General features: G+C 47.0%; 2 protein-coding genes across 6 annotated transcripts in view; one reads left to right on the top strand and one right to left on the bottom strand.

The window, feature by feature from the left end:
• The window catches only part of LOC128873837 (uncharacterized), a 128,176-nt gene that overhangs the window by 90,381 nt on the left and 28,988 nt on the right, over positions 1 to 8,807 (top strand). The window lies entirely within an intron of this gene.
• Positions 1 to 8,807, bottom strand: part of LOC128873836 (uncharacterized) — a 154,427-nt gene that overhangs the window by 125,544 nt on the left and 20,076 nt on the right. The gene's annotated exons all lie outside the window — the stretch shown is intronic.

Here is an 8,807-nt window from a genome sequence, read left to right as displayed (position 1 = left end):
TGAGCAAGGAAATTACACCGTGACCAAACAGACCTGGTAACCAACTTGTCATCTCCGCACAGTACACGTGTTTTATTTTGACACTCTACATTTGAATAATAACTAGTCTACTTCTAAATTTTCTTATTTTTATTATCAATTGCAAAAAAAAAAAATACATTCAGTCCCAGAATCCTTTCGAATCGCAATACCTACATTTTGGAGTACACCATGCATCTCCCCCTCCGTTCTGGGAGTCGATTCTTTCAACAAGTTTCTTTCACGCGGCTCCGTGTACGGAATATCGCGGCGCCGGTTCATATACGCGCGATTTCCAGTCGGCGTACGTACTCGTGGAGCGGCGGGAATCTCCCGGAGCCAGTTAATTAAACCGACGCAAAGCGACCAGCGACGTCGAGCGTCGCTCGAGGAGTCGTCGATGAACGCGGTTGAAGTTTCGTTCATTGGGACGGGGGAGAGAGAGGCGGGAGAAAAAAGTTCGCGAGAACGCATCGGCGAAGCACGCTCGATTGGCTCGCGGAAAGAACGCAGCTCGTTCCCTCGACCTATTTCCCGTCGGTTCGAGTTACGCGCTCGCGCTGATATCAGCCGGTGAAAAACGCGATTACTATCGTGAAACGACGAGAATGGCGGTCGCGCTCGTACGAACAATGGAGCGCGAAAGCCCTTTCGAGATCGCGCCGCGCGACGCGGCCCTTGCGCGACGGTTTCTTGACGATTCAACCATGGCTTCCAGTGAAATCTGCCTGCGAGAGATTGCACGCAATCCTAGCTACGGAATTGCTCGACTATGGCGGTCGTCGACAAAACTCGGTCGCTCCCTCTTTCTTTTTTTCTTTTTTTTTTTAGACTCGCCCTCGCGAGTCGGCAGCTCGACGCGATCGAAGGCATCGTTTATTTACAACCCTTTCGCTGTTTAGTACAGTTGGGACTGGAAAGAGGGGAAATGCGAGAGTGCTCGGCTATTTGCGAGCATTTCGCCCCGGATGTTTGCGAAACAAGCTTCCTCCCCTTGGTGTCTCTTAAGCGCGAGCGATCGGGAGAGTGTAGTGGTTGGTTTGCGTGGAATTAAAAGTATGGGGGCGGCGAAGTTTGGCTTCGTGGCAGGGATTAAACTGTGTTCTCGTCGAAAATATATCTCTATCGGTTTATGGAACTTGTTACTCGAGTGAATTCTTAAACTGTGTCTCCCCAATTCCAAAAACTGGTGACTTGATTGAATTCTTAAACCGTATCTCCTCAGTTCCAGAAGCTAGTAACTTGGATGAATTCTTATCCCCCTAATTCGAAAAACTGATGAGACACCCCTCACCAGTTTCTGCCTTCAGTCACAATACGCGTGCTTTGAACCTTGAGCAAAAAATCTCTAACGCATCAGCTCCTCTCTATAATTCCGAGGGTGCCTCGACCATGACGAGTTATCGAAAAACAATCGAATATCGCTAATAGTTTCCCTTAAAAAAAAAGTGCCTAATTAATCTCTTTCGAGGCGCAAACTAGCCCGGGACCCCTAACCGAGGAATTACAATCTCGCCGATCGATACGTCATCGGTCGACTACATACTCGATTCATCTCGTCGGGAAGGCTGTGCCGTGCTGACCGCGGAAAACACGGTGAACAAGTTTCCACGGTGAAAATCGGTTTGTAAGCGAGGTGCGCGAGGTCACTTTTTTTAACGAAACATTGGTACTATGTATCATGGCCGGTTACTTTTTTACGATCAACGCCGGTTCGATCCGCGTATCTTTATTGACGGATTTATGGCTGGGTGACTGCGGGAGAGGCAAAGCGACAGAAGAATCGTAAATTAACTCGAAACGGTGGCAAAAAAAAGCCGGTAATGAGAGTCGCGATCGCAATAAGTGACGAAATTAAAAGCTGTCGTTATCAATGCTAGAGGTGCTACTTACCATTCCTATCGGCGATAGACACGTATCAGACCCTGACACGGAAACGAGACGTTTCGCGAGCGTGCATTTTACTGGACGAAAAGAGGCATAGCGAGAATCGTTTCGAGGTAATCGTTATAGCTCGTAGCACGTGCACTTTTCACGGTTACGATGACAGCCACGGAAATTCGACACGCGTCAGACCGAAACGTTCAACCTAATCGAGCCTAAAGCGACGCATCGATTAACAATAATACCGACTTTGTTTGCACCGTAAACGCCGAATGGTTCGGAATTAATTGCTATTAAAATACCTAACAGTGGATATTAGGTAACGCCAATAGTATCGCGCGGTCTGGGACAGGAGTAACTTGTTTCCAGCGAATGGATACGTAATGCGAGGACCGCATCCGCGTCTACCGATGGACAGCGCCGAAAGTAAGCGTGCAAATTCACACTCGACTTAATTGGCCACGAAACCCCAAATGTCTTGCCACCAATTTCTCTTAGTTGGAGAAACTCGAACCATCCAGTCTGATTCGAGCTCTCGCTTTCCAATACGATAACGATCGCGACTGGACGCGGCTGCTTCGAATCGCGCTCGTCCATTTACGGTCTGCGAGCATCCGAAGGACTTCGAAATTATTTTCGTCCACAACCTAATCACATCATCGTTTTTTCCACTAGTTCTAGAAGATTTTTATTAGCGTTGCAATATAGAGTTCCCGTCTTTTATTATCTTTTGATAGCAGGTACCATCGAAAACGAATCCAATCGCAACCTCGAACTAACATCGTCCTCCTCCCTCGTTAAAAGTCCTCCAATGTAGGAGTTCGGAACTTTAATCGCGGAGTTACATATCCTCTCTTTCCTCGCCGGTGTAATCCAGACCGACGAGTTCCGAAGTAGTACACTTATTGTAAAAAAAAATCTTTACACACTTTCACACTCCCGGGGAGTTGAAATCGCACGGTGAAGCTTTTGATCGTCAAACAGCGGCACACGCTCCTAACCTGTCGTCCATCAAGCCCACGATACGATTGGAGCTTTGAAGTACGATTTCATGGCTGCGTCGTTCCCGTCCAACAAGACGGAGCCGTGCTACGAGTTGTACAACAACCCTACACAACTTTGCAGTTATCGGTCGAACAGGTGTATCAACCAAAATGCCACGAAAAGTCTGGAGTATGATTGAAATGTCATTTTATGGCTGCGTCGCGTTGCCGTCCAACGAGATGGACTCGTACGACAAGCTGTACGGTGTGCGACTCGAGGTACTTTATATTTATTAGTCGAGCAATCGTGCCAGCGATAGGTTAGAGAAATCCAGGTGGCGTAAAACCTCTGAAAGGACTTGTTCATAATATCTGTAGGTGCGTTACGAGTTCTTAGTGTCATTGTAAGGTGAAAGAAAAATTTAAAAGAGGGGGTACTGTTAGTAAGTGGAATGTTGGACAGTATCGAGTGCAAGGGGGATTCTTCGATTGACGATCTCGAATCTTGATGAAGCGTGGTACCAGAAGGCATTAGGAAATAATTGAGGGCTGTGCTGCGAAAAGAAGGTAGCCCCATTTTTTTTTTTTTTTTCAAATTTTCCTCCTTATTGTACCACCAACAAAAAGGAATGTTTTAGATCCGTGATTATGTTCTGACCTCAAAACCGTTAAAAAATGGAGCTACTTCCTTATTGCAGCACACGACTCAATTCTTGAAGTGGAAACTAACGTCCAGAGATGTACACCCTCGTTCATAAATATGTGGACACTTACTATCTTCAATGAATAATTGATATACATCGTAAATTATTACTACAGAACTTTTATTGCTAAATTGTATATTAGATATGTGCTTAACAACATTTGATAATATTGAATGTTTTGAGTGCCATATTCAATTTTATAGTGGAGTTCGGAAAGAATGTTCAATATACCGAAAACATTTTTGGCGAAATATTACAAAATAAGTGAGATAATATTACTTCGGATACAACGAAGAAATTGATAGTATCCGAGTTTAGTAAAAGGAAGTTTAATATTATCTAGTTACGTCTATAGTGCGATAATTAAACTATATTCGCTAATGCAACACAAACATATGGAAACATAAATGATATAATTGATATTAAGAGATTCGCAAATATTATTAGATATTTATTTCGAGTAAGGAAGTGTCCACATACTTCTGAGCGGGGGTGTAGATTGAATTCATAATTAAATACGTTGAAAATTATTAGACAAGGAAGAGAATGACGAGTAAACAACTTTTTCTGACTAGCAACAACATTGGCATCGATAAAAATTGTATCAACACAGATGACGGTAAGCCTGACGAGATCTGACTGGAGCGCCTGACCCAGTACGGCTGGATCTCCTTCCAGGATTGATCTTTCTTTGTCCGCGCAGTAGAATACGGTTGAATGAGCACGATGCGATGACTCCAGGGCATTCGATATGGGCAAGTCTTGCGCGCAAACCTTGGAATTATCGTTCAAACCATTGTTACACAAAGTTGCACTACCTATAGTTACACAAAGGTAACCCGAGAGCTTTTTTCGATCGCTTTCCACAATTGCATACAAGCTTGCTGTATATGTGCCTGATAAGGCACTCATGTATCGTTTACTCTTATCAAACTGTGGATTCGAGTTAATTATTATATTTATTGTACATGAGACCTCTTCGAGTATAACTAACTTCGGAAAATGATTAAAGTTGCGAAGGAAAATTCAGGTATGAACAATTAACCTGACTCTACGAAGTGACACAGTCTGTTATTATTGCACTACAAGGTAAACAATAATTACTTTAGAAGAAAAAACGACCCACTGTATATACCTTCAGTTAAAATGGAGTTGGTGTTGCCACTCAAACTAAAACTTACTCTCTCCTTTAATCCACAAATTCTACATAAACATATCATTTCTGATAAATGATCGCCACGAATTCCCCCCACCCTGAGAAAGACGCTCAACCGAATCGCGGTGGAATTCAAACCCAACACGCGTAACGCACAACAGTGCAACGCGTGCAAACAATCCAGCCCGTTTACTCAACCTCCCGAAACAAACAAACGAACCGCTTCTTCGTAAAAATTATCGTCCAATAAATCATAACGTCGGCCGCGCCGCCGCCCCCCCCCCCCCGTTTCCGTCGTTCCTCCCGCTCTTGGAGGTTCCGCGCTCCGAAACGTACACAAAACTCGATCGATCCTGAGGGACAACAACGATCAAACTTCGCCTAACCGTCCCGCGGATTGTCGCGAGCTCGATCGCGTAGCCTGTGCCAGCGAACACGAGGCAGCACCGGGTACTTCACGGCCGCGGCCGTGCACTTATACACGGTGTACCCACGGATACGCGTATGGAACTTACACCGGCGCGCGTGTACAATCGCGGAAGCGTCCGCGTGCGTGTGCGGGCGTGCACGCGATCTCTGGCGCACACGGACGCGCCCGTAGAGGCACACACAGTCGAGTACATACAGGGTGAAGTTAGGTGTGCGCTGCTGGATTTTCCAGGGTTTTCCCGGGGTTGCGGTAGAGCAGTGGAGGATGGGGGTGGATGGGTGGTGGCGTGTAGAAGGGACCAGGAGAGCGGCGGGATGGGGTGGCGCGGGAGGGTTTGGCGGGTGCAGAGAGGGAGGAATGGGATACGAAGCGGGTTGAGTCGGACTGCGAAGAGGAGTAAAAGGGGTGAGGGAGGACGGTTGTGAGTGGAGGGAGGGAACTATAATGAGTGGTGCGCGTGAGGGAGAGCAGGATAAAAAGGGGGTGAGAGAGAGGTGGTGGCTCGGGGGAGGGACCGCGGGTTGAAGAGGAGGCGATGGAGGATTGGGGGGGGGGGGCGGAAGCAGGGTAGTACGGGGTAAAAAGGTTGGAAGCTGTGGCAACCGGCGGCGTGAGAGGTGCGGGTACCGGGGGTGGTGACGGTGGTTGGCGGGATGAGGGGGGTCGGGATAGTGGAAGGGGGGAGCTGGTTGCCAGCTATGGAGAGCAGGAAAAGGGGCGGTTAGAGTGGGCCGCGGGGGTGGAGGAGGGTGGATCGAGAAGGACGGGTCAATTTAAGCCCCCTGAGGTGGGAGGGAGAAGCATATAACGCGGCGGGCCTAAAGGCAGCGAACGCCGAAAAATTCAACGCCTGGTTTCGGGGCAGCGTTCGATCGCTGAAACTGCGAACCGGCCCAGTGATCAAGTCTCGCGGCGGTCTGCTCGAACGCGACGAGGAAAAACCGCGCGCGTCGTCGAACTCGAGAACCCGGAAGTCTCCACCGCGTGCAGAGGTGTTTCTCGCGACGACGACGCCGACGCGCCTGGGTTTGCCGTTGCCCGCCGTCGACGATCGCATCTCCTCGAGTGCGACGATAATCGTCTCCCGCGTCGCGACGACACTTCGCGGCTGTTTCTCGCCAGCCGACGACGAAAAGGTGCCACCGAAAGAAGAAACGCGATCGATCGAGGGTGTGCGTTACGCTCGAGTGTCAACCGCGGCGCTCGATTCATCGATCGCTGCTAACTCGGGGAAGACCGTCCTCCCTCGAACCCCTTCGGACTATTATCTTCTACCAGGTGGGAAAAGAACGTGGCAGACCGGAAGTCGCGAGATCACGCGCGCACTAATTGCGAGAGCGGTGTTTCCCTTGGACTCGTTGATTTTATTCATGTGTTCTGCAGCTTGTCGCGATCGCTGCTCGTTGGGGAAACTAACGGTACGGTATAATCGGTTGTTTATTGTGGAAGATTCGATAGAAATCGAATGTCGGTGGTATGAAATTTGTTAAAATAGAAGAAAGTAGCAAATACGAGGTTGTAGGCGTTGCAGGGTTGTTGTGTCTAGTGTCCACTGGAGAGTTTCGCCTTCAAGAGTTGCTCTCAGGAGTAAAACTCTCGAGTGGAGCCCTGGCTTTAGAGATAAACGGAGACCACCTCTCTCCGCGATATCGGGACGGTTACGAGTTTCTGACATCGGGTGGTGAAGTTGACCTAAGATTCGATCAAATAGGAAGCGTGAATTTTGCTTCCTTCGAGAAGCGCGGAATTCTCTTCGCAATTTTGTTAACGATACAGTAGTTTCCCTTATCATTATCAGACTTAGCTTGTAACGTCATGTAACAGGATTCCATTTAATCCAGATGATATATTTGTATTTATGATAACATGGATAGTCTGATAACACGAATTTTGAAGATGTAATTATCGCAAAGGGGTTTAGCAAGGGCAAAAGTAAAAAGGTTGCGGACCTTTGATGGGCAACATTCTCATCCAGATAACAAATTTCGAATAACAGAATCAGAGCACCCCAATTCGTTCGTACAAATCAGATTAAAGCCGAAATCGAAGAATTCAAATGCGCGGTTTGATTTGTGACACCATCAGGCAAGAGTGTACGTGAAGTTTCGAAGCCATGAATTTAACGATGTTATGGTCGCGAATAATTACACGAAGAACCTATTTCTTAGAGCAAAACTGAACAAAGTTTCTCGAATAGAAAGAATTCTCATTCTACAAATGTTCATGCTCAGAATGTAAGTTCGAAGAAATTAGTAAATAATTTCAGTGACCGAACATTTCTACTTATCAATTTTGAGGAGTTTTTATAATTCCAATCAAAATCTATCCGTCACTGTGACGCCAGCTTTCACAAAGAGTCATTCGCGTCACCAGTCTAGAGACTTCCAAGCAATCCGGGTTGAAGAATTTAAACAAAACGAATGGTGGTCTGCCTCAAACTTCTGCCTCAAACTTTCCCTCGAAGGTAACTAGCCGCGGAGCACTCTGGTCGACGACCTAATTCGCGAACTTAACGTCCTGGTTTCGGAAAATCGTCTCGTCCGGTTATAAAAGTTTATACGCGGGATCATCCACGAGCTCCTTAGACAACATCCGAGGAAACACGTAGGAAATGAATATCTCATGGTAGATGAACGAAGATTGGACAGAATTTTATTTTTTGTCTCAAGTTATTTGACACTGTATACCGAGTATATAACACGGACCATAAGAACCAAAAATATCTACTTAATTTTACCGACTCAACATTTAACTCTTCGAGCTGCACGATTATAGAAGAAAAATAAAATTTAAGCTGCACAGAAGAACGGTGTCAACAACTTGCTAACGCGTTTTGACTCGTATACATTTCTGATTCTACTTATTGTACTTTTACCGTTGATTCATAGTATAATTACACGAATGGGAACCTTTAAATGTAATAGTAAAGCTATGCAAAAGATGGGATAGTTTATAAACCCATCTAACTTCGAGGAGTTGCCACACTATTACTCTGAAAAGTCGATTGAGTCGAGACGCAGTGAGTAAAATGCTCCAGAAAGTCCAATTAAATAAGTCTTGTCTTATCTTTCACTCCGGTTCCCCTCTCCCCCAAAATTCATATGCACCCGTGTCCCTGTGTCATCCTTGGTCCGAAAACTTGACACTAAACTTCAGAAACAGGATCCAAGGGATTCCAAGGACCCGAGTCCTCGAAAGGATATCCGAGTTCGAATTGAAAGAGCCCGCGAGATCGCAGTTGGCGCGCGACGCTTAGGAGCGCAAGACACGAGGCTCGAGACAGCATTGTTCCGCAAGAGGGTAAAAAAGTTTGGTGTCGGCGGTGGCGACGCGGAAGGGCGGCCGCGGGGGTGTAATCGAGAATGCTGGCGGCGAAGGAGGGTCGCGGTCGGTGACCCAATTCGGGTGGCGGGGTTTTTCGAACGGCGCGGAAGTTGAACGTGACCGGGGAAACTTTTCGTGGCCGTGGCTAGCCGCGCCTCTTGGATCCTCGAGGACTCGGTGTGGCGTCGGTTTTCTTGGTTTTCCGCAACCCCGACCTCCACGGATACGCCTTTAGCCGTACGTCTTTATACAATATTTGTTTATTTATTCGTGTTGCATCGATCGCGACTCTAAGTTCCTCGAGAACT

This window comes from Hylaeus volcanicus, chromosome 3 (assembly GCF_026283585.1).
Source record: "Hylaeus volcanicus isolate JK05 chromosome 3, UHH_iyHylVolc1.0_haploid, whole genome shotgun sequence".
Lineage (NCBI taxonomy): Eukaryota > Metazoa > Arthropoda > Insecta > Hymenoptera > Colletidae > Hylaeus > Hylaeus volcanicus.
The sequence above is the reverse complement of the archived record's forward strand: the minus strand, read 5'-3'. Positions and strand labels throughout refer to the sequence as shown.